The sequence below is a fragment of the Lepidochelys olivacea genome, assembly GCF_965140295.1.
Source record: "Lepidochelys olivacea isolate rLepOli2 genome assembly, chromosome: 2".
Taxonomy (NCBI): domain Eukaryota; kingdom Metazoa; phylum Chordata; order Testudines; family Cheloniidae; genus Lepidochelys; species Lepidochelys olivacea.
Window position 1 is genome coordinate 168,898,301 of NC_140412.1, and position 14,607 is coordinate 168,912,907.

Sequence of the window (14,607 nt, forward strand, 5' to 3'; positions counted from 1 at the left end):
TGCACTGATACCATTCACATTTAACAATACACAAACAGAAGAATACAATTTCTTTCACAGTTTCTATTTGATACCTTATAATGCAATTAAACTAAAAAGACTAGGGATGGGTGAATCACTCTGTATCAAATAAGACCCAATCTTAACCTTCAACCCAAACCCTAGCTGAATCAGAATGGAACATTTCTGAGGTTCTAAAGTGCATAACTTTTTAAAAAAATTTGCACTCTGGTGAATTTGCAGTGTCTGACTGAGGTGAGAAGAAAGGTGCCTTATTACTGTGAGGAACTCTGCTATTGGGAAGTTTCCAGCCCAATTTTGTCAGCCCATGTCATTTCAGAGGGGTAGTTCAAAAGTATAGTTTGGATGGACATCTAGGACCAAACTCATTTACACAATCACAACTCTGATGAAATCACTGTGGTTCCAACAGTGTGATGGAGAAGAGAATTTGACCCTTTAACATTTGGTCAAGCTAAGCGTCCTGAACAAAAAGATCTGCTAGGTCGTTCCTATCTCCAATTTTTTTAATCTCTCTAAAACCTTCATGTTATTTGATCAGGCATAATAAGTTATATATTGTAGACAAATTTCAAGAAGAGTATGTATGAAGTGAGTTCAATACTGAAGTACTGGTAGTTACATCATAGGAAGCTGCTTATGTTACTCAGCTGTAACTTAACCATACTAACCAGATCTACTGAGGCATACCAGTAGCCTTTTCACATCACACTTCAGGGTATATGCATTAGCCGTACTAGAATAACAACACCATAGGAAAGCTAAGTTAGACCATATGTTTATTAAAATAGAGCAGATATCAAACCATGATGGATAATGAAATGAATATGCAAAGACAAGCTGCAAAATTATACTTGTCAGTTTTGTGCACACTAAAGGCAATTGTGCATGAAAGCTGAGTAGTTAGAAAGCCAGATAGTTAGAATTCATGATTCGGGTGTTTGCATGGATTTAAGTTCTGAGGCTGATTTGAAGCATCTTTGAAAATTTGGTCCATAATCTTAAATGTAGCATAATGAGTTAAATTGAGTCATCTGTTCCCAGAACTGAATTTTCTAAACTCTTGAGAAGGAAAATTAAATTTCTAGCTTCACTTACATTTTCTTACTCCGAGTGTTTGCATAATTGGATTATTTCTTTTTTTTTTAAAAAAGACAATAATATTTTATTTAAACAATAGGAAGAATAAAGTCTTATCGGGGAAATGTCTACTTTAGAAAATCTACAGTCGCAAATTGAAAAAGAATACTTAAAATTCTAATTTTACACAGGAGGATCTGTCAGGGAGTTTGAGATGCATTGAGTCTATGAAATGTGATATGCTTCATAAGCTGCCTATATGTTAGGCTGGTTACTTTAGAACACAGACATCCAAGCTGTGGGGCTGTTCTCCCCAAGAGCCTTTTGATCCCTTCCAGGAGTGTTTTGAGCAAGTCTGAGTTTAGCGAGGCGGAGTGTACTGTAATTCAGTACAGAGGGGGTTAACTTCCCCTAGTAGGCACCGCCAACCCTGCCCCGCCCCCTTGCAAGAAGTATGGGGGCAGGGCACAAAGTATAAGAATAAGACCTTGCAGCTCAGTTGTGGCTGGACCAAGGAAGGAGGAAGATGTTTCTCCCAGGGAGCTGAGTCCTCAACAGAGCCCACAACTGGCAGCAGGGAGAAAATGCAACCAACTTGCTGAGGAGATGGAAGACCCCGAGGACAGACTGGAGGAAGGGCCTTTGGACCGTGAGACAGAGGGCCAAGTCCCAGCGGTGATGGAGCAGCACCAACTCTGTGAGTGCTCCAGCCCTGCAGCACCCACAGAAAAAAATTAGCGCCCCCCCCCAGCACCACCTGTCTGACGTCTGCCCTGCCGATCAACTCCTCCCCATCCCTTCTAGCACCTCCTGCCTGCGATGATCAGCTGTTCCACAGCATGCAGGAGGTTCTGGGGAGGAGGGAGAGGAGCGGGGATGAGGCACACTCAGGGGAGGGGGTGGAACTGGGTGGGAAGAGGTGGGGTGGGGGCAGAGCGGTGGCAGGAAGAGGTGGGGAGCTTAGGGGAAGGGATGGAGTTGGGGGCAGGGCCTGGGGTGGAGTGGGGGTGGGAAGTGATGGGGCAGGGTGTGGACTTGGGAGAAGGGGTGGAGTGGAAGTGTGGCCTGGGGCTGAGAGGGGGTTGAGGCCCGCTCATGCCCGGCAAAGAAAAAAGCCAACACCTGTGACTGGTAGGAAGTAGCCCAGGGAAATAAGACTTTCTTCCAGTTGTGCTGCCAGGATGCAAGGCATCGACTGTACATTTCCCTCCAACCCGGTGGTGGTATTGCCCACCACTGTAGGGCCCTGGGCTGGGACCCAGTGCATCAGGGTGGGCCTGGGTCCTCCTACCTCCAGCCCTGTGTGTGGGACTGGCAGTGGCAGGGACCAACTTTTAGGCTAGAAGGCAGGTGACATGAATGGTTTAATTGTTGTTGTTTGCCCCAGAGAGGAGGCTGAGGGCTATAAACTGTTTAATTGCTCTGCCCACATTGTGAGGGCTGGAGCCCTAGCCCATTGCTATTTGCCCCAGCCAGGAGACTGAGGGCCATAGTCTATTTAATTATTGCTGTTTCTGCAGCCAGGAGGTGGAAGGCTATAAATCGTTTAATTGCTCCACCCATGCCGAGTGGGCTGGAGCTCTCGCCTATATCTGTTTGCCCCAGCCAGAAGGCAGAGGGCCATAGATTGTCAAAGTGCTTTGCCCACACCCAGAGGGCTGTAACCCTAGACTTTGCTGTGCACCCCAGCCAGGAGGCCGTGGCTAACAGCTGACTCGTGGTATGTCACATCCTCCTTTTGGGAGACCTGAACTGATATGTGGGTGATTGTGTGGCTGCAAGATAGACCACCTGACGAAAGGCTGATGGACATACCAACTCCCCAATGGCACTAAAGGGGGTATCCTGACCCCAAGAGGGAAGATGGTTACTTTAAGGAAAATTTAAAAATATGTATCTGATTTAGGCTACATTGGAATAGATGGTCACATAGCTAACATATAGAGAATCAAGGGCTTGGTTCTTCTCCCAACTCTGCCACTAATTTCTTGTGCAATGTTGGGTAAGTCACTTGGAATTGCTTGATGCCTCTGTTTCCCCATCAGCAAAATATGGTTGGCAAACAGTGGCATTAGCCAACCCAAAATGATATAGGAACAGAGTGAAGGGAGAGGGCCATGGCTTTGCCCCACCCTCCATGTTGGCCTGCAGCTGTGGCAAGAAGTAAAAATTGCATCCATTTTAAGGAATGGTAAAATAGCTGCACTTCCCCTGCATGTTGCTGAGGTGAAATGGCTCCTGGAGCTCCCATTGGCAGAAGGAAGCTCTGTTCAGCCGCAACAAAGGGTTGTGGATTAATGTTACAGTTTAGCCCTTCATGTTTAAACTTCTGAAGACCACTTTCACCCTAAACTCATCAATGTGGCTGGACAAAAAAAACAACAACTTGAATTTGAACAATTGTTCATTAGTTCTACATGTTAAAGCGTGTCTGTATTAAATCATTCAGTGAGCTCAGTCCCTGTTCTCTCGGAGATATTTTAATTCACATTACCTGGCTTTTGTGAAAGGGTTCATGCTCCTCTGGTGATATGTTTCAAAAGGTAGAAACCTGCAGTGTACTCATTTGAAGGTGGATCGCATCATTGTCTATTATGGGTATGTCGACACTGCAATAAAAATATCCACAACACTGAGTCTCAGTGTCATTGACGTGGGCTCGCGGGGCTCAGGCTGTGAGGCTATAAAATTCAAGTGTAGATGTTGGGGTTCAGAGTGGAGACTGGGCTCTGAGACCCTTCCCCCATTCCCCAGGCTGAGTCAGCTGACCATGTCCAGCTGCAGCCATGTCATGCATCTTTTATTGCAGAGTAGACATACCCTATAAGGCTTGTAGAGCTGGAAAGTAATTGAAATAATCTGACTGCCCCTCTATCCAACGTCTGCCAGAGAAATGCAGTCAAGTCTTAGATTAGGCGTAAGAAGCGCTGGATTCTATCCCTGGCCCTATCACAAACTCATTGTGTGCCCCAGGAAAGTTATTTAATTTCGCTTTGCCTCAGTTTCTTCATCTCTAAAATAGAAACAACAATACTAATGTATCCCACAGGTGTTTTAGGAGGCCAAATTAATTTTTTTTCTTAAAGTACATTGAGATCCTGAAAAGGCAAGTGCTAAGTGAATGCAAGGTGTTATTATGAGGCAAGGGAGTTAGTTAAAGCCTGTATAATGATTTGAACACACGAAGGGGCCTATAAAAGCTTATTTATTATTATTAAATATTATTATTATTATGATTAGAACATATATTGTACAGAATACTCCCATCCTGGCAGGTCAATGGAGGAAATAACCTGGTGTGGAAGGATTCATAGAATTTAAGGCCAGAAAGGATCGTTAGATCACTTACTTGGACCTTCTGTCTACCATAGGCAATTATATTTCACCGTTACCCCTGGATGGACCCCAGTAACTTGTGTTTGGCCAAATGATGTCTTCCACGAGAGCATCCAATCTTGTTTTCTCTTTACATCTCTTGATTTGCATACATCAAGAAATGGCAAAATCACCACATCCCTGGGCAGTTTGTTTCAATGGTTTATCACCCTCATTGTGATAAAATATGTGCCTCATTTCTGATTTGAATTTGCCTGGATTCAGCATTCAGCCACTGGTTCTTGTTATATCTTCCTCCACTAGATTAAGGAGATCTTTAGTACCCAGTAACTACTTTCTTCAAGGTACGCAAACACCACTTTCCTTTGATCTCCTCCCATCCCCGAGGAGCACAGTCCTGCATACAACATATCACAATTACAGCTCTTCCAAGATGCTCCAACTAATCCCCCAGCCATTCAATACAGCTACACCTAGCACAGCTGGAGTGCATACAGATAATACTCAGTGGCTGTTGCCAGTTTCAGGGGGGGCAGAGTTAAGGTTGCAAGGGTGTGTACTTTAACTCTCCATTTCCTAGTTTTCAAAAGTTTGAGTCTTGCAGAACTCAGTTTTTTGGAGAGGCACGAGACACCATCAGCCAACCTTAATTCTGTGTTAGCCAAGTTTTTTGTCAGTGAATAGAGCATTAACATTAGATCATAGATCCAAGGGAATAGTTAAGGAATTAAATATGACATTATAATAATAGTGCTCCAGGAAGAAAGAACTGAAATATAACAAATCAGATGATCTTATTTAAATACCAGCATGATAATTATCATTTTGACATTATTTTCTCAGCAATGCAGTGGCTGCTAGCCACAGAATAAGGATAGTGCATGAAAACCTCCAGGGGAGTAACAATGTCATAATGGGAAAATGGCAGATAGATAGCATTAATGCCTTCTTATGGAAAGATGAAATTAGCAATTTATTCCAATATCTCTTAAACCCAAACAAGGAGAAAACATACTTGTTTTTACTCTGTTAACTGATGTGACTTGTCCTTAGCCTTTGGAAATGCCACTCCATTAAATTTTAATCAGTTCATACTCTAAATGGAGAAAACTTTGAATTCCCTTTGCCTTTTTTATATCTTCATGGCCTTTGCATTTTTCAAGGCCTGAATCTCATTACGGATTGCCTACTGGACTATGGTACTGTGATGCTCTGCAAAGCAGTATGGATAGCTAAAACGAATTCGGGGGGGGGGGGGAGGAAGATGAAGAAAAACAATGTAACATCACTGTCTATTATATTGCTCTCACTGGGAACCTGCAGAAGAGAAGACATTTTCAGAATTTAAAAGAGAGAAACAAGCTGAGGGAGAGGGAAGGTTTGCTGAGCTTCTGTGAAAAATATTACCATGCAGAATTTTGCATTCACCTGTCTTTGGGTTTCCTGATTTAAGTTCACTTGAAACTGGTACTGTTTACAAAATGAAGCCAGTTAAGAAATAGCATGTAATGTACAGCAGTGATGTGACTAAAGCACTTACTATTTTAACAATTAACATCTGTTAACAGTTTCTAATAGAGTTTTCTCTTAGGGTTGGAAAAGAACAGAAGAACGGCCGTACTGGGTCAACCAATGGTCCATCTAGCCCAGTATCCTGTCTTCCAACAGTGGCCAATGCCAGGTGCTTCAGAGGGAATGAATAGAACAGGTAATCATCAAGTGACCCATCCCTGTCAGCCATTTCCATCTTCTGGCAAACAGAGGCGAGAGACGCTTCATGGTTTTGCAAACAGCCCATCCTGGCTAATAGCCATTGATGGACTTATCCTCCATGAACTTATCTAGTCCTTTTTTGAATCCTGTTATAATTGTGGCCTTCACAACATCTTCTGGCACAGAGTTCCATAGGTTGACTGTGTTGTATGAAGAAATACTTCCTTTTGTTTGTTTTTAAACCTGCTGCCTATTAATTCCATTTGGTGACCCCTAGTTTTAGTGTTATGAGAAGGAGTAAATAACACCTCCATATTTAGTTTCTCCACACCCACCATGATTTTATAGACCTCTAACATATCCCCTCTTAGTTGTTTCTTTTCTAAGCTTAAAAGTCCCAGTTTTATTAATCTCTCCTCATATAGAAGCTGGTATATACCCCTAATCATTTCTGTTGCCCTTTTCTGTACCTTTTCCAATTCGAATATATCTTTTTTTTTGTGATGGGGTGACCAGATCTGCATGCAGTATTCAATATTTGGGAGTACCATGGATTTATATAAAGGCAATATGATATTTTCTGTCTAATTATCTATACCTTTCTTAATGATTCCCAACATTCTGTTAGCGTTTTTGACTGCCGCTGTACATTGGGTGGATGTTGTCAAAGAACTATCCACAATGACTCCAAGATCTCTTTCTTGAGCTAAGTTAGACACCATCATTTTGTATGTATAGTTGGGATTATGTTTTCCAATGTGCATTACTTTGCATTTATCAACATTTAATTTCATCTGCCATTTTGTTGCTTACTCACCCAGTTTTGTGAGATCTCTTTGTAATTCTTCACAGTCTGCTTGGAACTTTACCATCTTGACTAGTTTTGTATCATCTATAAATTTTGCCACCTCACTGTTTATCCCTTTTTATAGATCATTTATGATTATGTTGAACAGCACTGGCCCAGTACAGATCCCTGTGGGACATCACTATTCACCTCTCTCCATTCTGAAAACTGGCCATTTATTCTGACCCTTTGTTTCCTAGCTTGTAAACAGCTACTGATCCATGAGTGCAGAGGTGCTGGAATTATGGGTGCCGAAGGTGCTGCCGCGCCCCGCTAGCTTGAAGTGGTTTCCATTTTATACAGGTGTCATACATATAAAGGGAAGGGTAACAACCTTCCTGTATACAGTGCTATAAAATCCCTCCTGGCCAGAGGCACAAAATCCTTTTACCTGTAAAGGATTAAGAAGCTCAGGTAACCTGGCTGGCACCTGACCAAAAGGACCAATAAGGGGACAAGATACTTTCAAATCAGGGGATGGAGGGGAAGGTTTTGTCTGTCTGTTCTGTGTGCTTGCGGGAGAGAGATCAAGAAAGTAAGCAATCCAACTCCATTAGAATTAGTAAGTACTAGCAAGGAAATGCGTTAGTTTACTTTTGTTTTGGCTTGTGATTTTCTCTGTGCTGAGAGGAAGGTGTATTCCTGGTTTTCTTTTTGTAACTTTAAAGTTTTTGCCCAGAGGGAAATCCTCTGTGTTTTAAATCTGATTGCCCTGTGAGATTAGCTTCCCTTCTAATTTTACAGAGGTGCTTCTTTTACCTTTTTTCTTTCTAATAAAGTTCTGTTTCTTTTAAGAGCCTGACTGATTTCTCTAATGTCCTAAGACCCAGGGGTTTGGGTCTGTGATCAATTTGTAACCAATTGGTTAAGATATTATTCTCAAGCCTCCCCAGGAAAGGGGGTGTAAGGGCTTAGGGGGATATTTTGGGGGAATAGGAACTCCAAGTTTCCCTGATTCTTTGTTAAATCACTTGGTGGTGGCAGTGTACCCTCCAAGGGCAAAGAGTTTGTGCCTTGGGGAAGTTTTACCCTAAAGCTGGTAGAAATAAGCTTAGAGGGTCTTTCATGTGGGTCCCCACATCTGTACCCTACCCCCGACAACAGGTTTTACAGTTTGGTTCAATGGCTCTAAGTCATTTAAGATATCAAGAGACTTTATCTCTACATCTCATCGTAAGGTGACATCCCCAGTCAATCTGCAGATAGTTGAAATCCCCCTGAACATTTCACCGCTGCCATCACCATCCTGGGGAGGTGGTCAGTAGTATGTCCCTATTGCTATATTCTTATTATTCAAGCATTATTTGCTATCCATAGAGATTCTACGGTAGAGTTTGGTTCATTTAAGATTTTTACTTCATTTGACTCTGCGCTTTCTTTCACATATAGTGCAACTCCCCCACCAGCATGACCTATTCCATCCTTTTGATATATTTTGTACCTTGGTATTACTTTGTGCCATTGATTATCCTCATTCCACCAAGTTTCTGTGATGCCTATTATATCAATATCCTCATTTAATATGAGGCACTCAATACCCATCTTAGTATTTAGAGTTCTAGCATTTGTATATAAGCACTCAAAAATTGTCACTTTTTAGATGGAAAATAACAGGAAATGACTGCAGTGGCTCAGGCACTTCTTTGTGGGAATGGCAGTAAATACTGAATTTTCTCTGGCAACCACTGCACTTAGACAATACTGAAGCATTGTTTCCCCCATAGAGCTAGATTTTTAATTAGGATTATGCACTCACACAAAGACATACAGTGGAGTGAGAACGCCATTTACATCCCTTTGTGGGCTATCTGGATCATGAGTCTGTGTATGAAGGAGTAAGAGGATGTTGCGGCCCACTCTTCTCATGGAGCTGGAAGGGGCTCCAACTGCCAGCTCCCCATACACCAGCCAGCACAGCTGAGCCACACAAAAAAGGTATTATAATTTGCTGCCAACATGGGTCAGTCCACTAGGCAACTGGTCAAAAAAAATTTCCAACTGAATTTTACATTGCAAAAGCTGTTTCATCAAAATCAAAACTTTCTGGGGAATGTGTTGATTTTGCTGAAAATCTGTTTTGACAAAAAAGGAAAATAAACATTTTGATAAGATCAAGAACTGCTGTTCTGACCTTGTTGGAAAGGAACATTTCAATTTTTCATTTCAAGATGACTTGGGTTTGAAATTTATTTTGTTGTATTCTAAAATGTTATATTCTAAGGGCTGTCTCTGAGGCACTAAGCTTTCTGGGGCTCCTTCTGGAATGGTGAAATGTATGTACCGCACCTTCCTCACAGTGGTTCCTAAAAGCACAGGGATTGCAAAAGGTGACAGCATGCCACTTGAATAAGTATAAGTTTCTGTGGAAGAAGGGTATTTTTTCCCCAATTATTCTCAGAGTAACACCACTGTAATAAGATCTACTTTATTACAAAAAAAGTAGTCACTTAGCAACTCGGGGCCTGATTCTAGGCTCAGGATGTGTGTGCATCATAGCTGATTTCCCCAGATGTGCAGCAATATGTTTCAGGTCTCTGAGGTGAGAATTGGACTTTAAAATTGTATTCCCTCATGAGGCAACTTCAATTCACTCCCATCCTACTGCCAAAATATAATAGAAATCACCCACCTGGCTCCTGTTTTCTCAAAGGGCTGTGTAGTACCAAACACAATATCAAGACTATCCTGTAACATTTAACTGAGCATTTCAGGGCTAATGATCTGTTCACTGTTGACTCTATTAAGCAGTATTGTGGAGGTCTGAGTGGAGTTTTTAGGATAGATCCTTAGCTGACATAAATGGGTGTTCTGATTCTGCCACCCTTAGTCACATCTGTTGTATCATACTCTGCAAACAGTTCCATTTAAACAAGTGGGACAAATCCCTAATCCAAGTATTTTTCAGTGTGTGGAAGGGTGACAGAATCAGCACCTACATGAAAAGCAATCAAAAATGTAATAAGTAATTCAAAGAAAAACCCTTGCTGAATATTTTTCCATACAATTGTCACTGTGGCATACACACACTACAGTTGTAACTCTCTCTCTCTCTAGCTGGCAAGAGGATTTCTGTAGTGGGGTTGTTCTGAAAAGGTAAATACAGCTGATTCTGCAGTGGCTGAACTGTGGAAATTCATAGTCTTGCCTGTATGTGTATAGAAGAGTAAAATTCTGTTAATAATTACAGCACATAAGATTCTTTACTCTGAAATTTGACAGATTGGCTATTTTAAAAAATCTGTTCAGGATCTTTCTAGAATCATAATGCCATATTCAGTTATTTTGCTCAGTCTCTTGTTCTGTATGAGTGTATCTATCTGTCTATGTAGGGCTGCATGGTCATCCCTCCCTGTCAATCTCTGAGGGAGGCCACACCTCCTCACTGTCATGAACCTGTAAAGGTGATCTCAAAAGGGGGAATTAACTGCTCCTAGTGTTCAGGCCCTCAGGCCAGGCAGAGCAGTAAAGCAGTCTATGAGTCCTGGACTCCAGTCAGGGTGGGTAAGCAAATAGTCTAGGGGGCTCTGGCCAGCAGCCAGGGCAGTGCAATCATAGTCTATGAGCCCCAGCCCTCAGTCAGGGTGGGGCAGCAAACAGCTTAGGGGGCTCAGGCAGGGGTAAGCACCAACACACTCTAGGGCAGTGGTTTTCAACCTAATTATCATTGTGGGCCACATATGCGGCCCATAATGTGTTACCTGGACCACAGGTTGAGAACCAAAGCCCCTCTCCCAAACTTCTCCATAGACCCCTATGCCCAGCATCCCCTGCCCAGAGATTTCTCCACAGAGTGGGACCAGGAGCGGAGCACTGGGCGCAGGTCTGGGCAGCCAGGACCCCGAACCCTAGCACAGAGGGCCAGGTGGCAGGGCATCTGGGCAGTCCTGACCTTGCTTCTTGGGGCCAGGCAGCCCCGGATCCAACCCCAGACCCTGCCGTGTGGGGCCAGGCAGCCCTGACTCCAACCCTGGACCTGGCCGCGTGGGGTCTGGCAGCCCCAGCTCTGACTCTGGCCTCTGTCCTGACCCCAACCACTGCTACTCAGGGCTGGGCAGCCCCGACCCCTCCGCATAGGCCAGGAGGCAGGGCAGCTGTCAGGGTTCCTTCCCCACTCTGAACTCTAGGATACAGATGTGGGGACCTGCATGAAAGAGCCCCTAAGCTTATTTTTACCAGCTTAGGTTAAAAACTTCTCCAAGGTACAAACTTTGCCTTGTCATTGAACCCTATGCTGCCACCACCAAGCGTGTTTAAACAAAGACCAGGGAAAGAACCCACTTGGAGATGTCTTCCCCTGAAAATATCCCTCCAAGCCCTACACCCCCTTTCCTGGGGAAGGCTTGATAAAAATCCTCACCAATTTGTACAGGTGAACACAGGCCCAAACCCTTGGATCTTAAGAACAATGAAAAAACTATCAGGTTCTTAAAAGAAGAATTTTAATTAAAGAAAAAGTAAAAGAATCACCTCTGTAAAATCAGGATGGTAAATACCTTACAGGGTAATCAGATTCAAAACAGAGAGAATCCCTTTCGGCAAAACCTTAAGTTACAAAAAGACACAAAAACAGGAATATACATTCCATTCAGGACATCTTATTTTACCAGCCATTAAACAAAAGGAAATCTTGCATTTCTAGCTAGATTACTTACTAACTAACAGTTGTAAGGCTGCATTCCTGATCTGTTTCTGGCAAAAGCATAACACAGACAGACAGACCCTTTGTTTCCCCCTCCCCTCCGCCTTTGAAAGTATCTTGTCTCCTCATTGGTCATTTTGGTCAGGTGCCAGCGAGGTTATCTTAGCTTCTTAACCCTTTACAGGTGAAAGGGTTTTGCCTCTGGCCAGGAGGGATTTTATAGCACTGTGGACAGAAAGGTGGTTACCCTTCCCTTTATTTTTATGCCAGCAGCATAGGCCAGGAGGCAGGGAAGATGAGCAGCCCTAACCCCAGACCCTGCTGCGTAGTGCAGCTGGGATTGGGCCGCCTTTCGCACACAGCTGGGCTGCAGCTCTGTGCTAATCGAGCTGCATGCAGCCCATGGGTTGAGAACCACTGTTCTAGGGGCTCAGGCAGAATTGAGCACCAACACAGTCTAGGAGCTCAGCCAGGGGTTAGCTCCAACGCAGTCTAGCACCCTATCTTGGTGGACAGTAGACTAACACAGGCCTCCTGGCCTAAGGTTTGGAAGCTGCTACCCTAGAAGTGGTGTGGCAGGGGGTGCGGGAACATGCTGACCTACAATCAGGCCAACACTTAACCAGATGGTTGTCTAGTTCCCCTGGACTACTTTCTGCATCCCCAGGGTTTAGTACCTGTGTAACATGGGGGTCCTCTGTCTCCTCGGGAGATCTGGCCAGGTGGCGGCCCCAGTAGTTCTTGGTCAGTTGGGCAGGGTTCCTCTGCAGGTTCCAGAAGCAGGCAGGATGCGTGTTTCTCCCTTGGCGGCTCCAGCCCAGCTGAGCTTCACTGCCCGCCTCTTGTACTTCTGCTTCCTATCCCGCCCCTAAGTTTCTGGCACAGTGGATGAGCCTTTCCTGCTTTTGCACACCAGGGGGCATATTGTGGTCCCTCCCTGTCAATCTCCGATGGAGGTACAGTCTATATATCTAATGCATTAAGGCTAATTGTAGGGCAAGTGATATTTCTGTAATAATTTTCACTGTGGTTCATCAGCTGAGGTCATTCATTGTAATTTTCCCTTGAGCAACAGTAGATCATCCTAGTGCCCATATCAAAACTATACTGCACCTTTTGCTTATGCCTTATTTCCATATGACTATTTAACCTTTGGTATTATAGAGCCCATATACAGTAGACATGTGCACACGGTAACACAGACACAAGTATGATTATAAATATACACAGACCTGAAGTAGAGCTATGTGTAAGCTCAAAAGCTTATCTCTTTCACTAGCCAAAGTGGGTTCAATAAAAGACATTTCCTCACCCACCTTGTCTAACATCCTGGGACCAACATGGCTACAACAATACAGGAAACAAAAAGGAAATGGAACACAGTCAAATGGTGAGACTCTGTTGCTTTGACTCACGTTTCGTATGACCTCAGTCAATGAACTCCAATGAAAATTAGCACTATAATCATTAGAGAAATGTTACTTCCCATTCAGTTAGCAAATCTCAACCCTAATGCTTAGCATAGATAGACAAATACAGAAAAATTGACTAAGCAACATTGACTAAGCAACATAGCACTTTTGCAGTTTTTCATCTGGAATAGAGTTAATGTTTTACCTTTTCATTTCAAATTGACGAATGAACCTTTGCTGTACTGTAGAACATTTTATCTTTACAAAAGAGGATACATTCAAGCAGTGTAACGTAAAAAAGTGCAGACGTTCAGAAGGCTAGTAAAATACTTTCCTTTGCTTACCACATGTACCCACAGTAGGTATTGCATGGGTTGGATTGATCTTATTTCCCATGCATTGTATCTTTTACTAGGATTTACAAAATGGGTCTAGGTTTTCCTGACTCACTTTGTGACCTTGCCCAAGTCACTTAACTTTTTGTATCTCAGTGTACTCATCTGTTAAGTAGGGATAATAAACATCTCAAAGGATATCGTGCAGCTTTATTGAAGATTATACAGAACGTTCATATTCTCTAGTGAAAGAAACTTATACAAGTGCAAAATATTATTTTTACTGCAATACTTTAAAATTCAGCATATGCTTATTAAATGACTTTCTGAATCACCATCTTTAATAGATTAATAGATTTTAAATCCAGAAGGAACTATCAGATTATCTATTCTGACCTCCTGCATAACACCATATAATTCCATCCAGTTACTCCTGCATTTCTTCCAGAAAAGCATCCAGTCTTGATCTGAAGAGAACAAGAGTTAGAGAATCTATCACTTCCCGTGATAGCTTGTTCCAATAGTTAACTGCCTTTACTGCTAAAAATTTGTGCCTAATTTCTAATTTGATTTTTGTCTGGCTTTAACTGGAGCTATTGGTTGTTGTTATGCCTGTCTCCTCTAAATTTATGAGCCTTTTAGTACTGGTATTTCCCCCCATGAAGGTATTACATACCTTAATAAAGTCTCCTCTTGATCTCCTTCTTCAAAAACTAGTAGTACTGATCCTTATACATCTAATTATGGAATAATTGTTGGCATGGTAGGATACTGAGCTTTCATTGTATGTGTTTGAGATGGTGAGTCAAAAGTGGATAAGTCATAAAAGAGTTAGTCAGATCATCCCAAATAAGACCTGCTGAAATGTTTATATTTCACCATACTATCTTGTATTCTTTATGTGCCAAAAATGAAAACTATTTCAGGGATGTTTTAGACAGTTTTTAAAAAATGTAATTGGAATTATTTCTTCTATCCCTCCACATGTAAAATCAGGTGCCTTAGGTATCAGGGGTGAAATCCTGGCTCCGTTGAAATTAACAGCAAAACTCCCCTGGACTTTAATGGGGCCAGATTGTCATCTCAGGAATCCAACTGTATACAGCTCAGAAGAAGAGAAAAATTAAATTAGAAAAAAAACCCTCCTTTAAAGCAGTGATGTATTTGCATTTAGAAAAGATTCAGGCTTGAATCGTACCTATCTTGGGAACTGGTCACATGTAA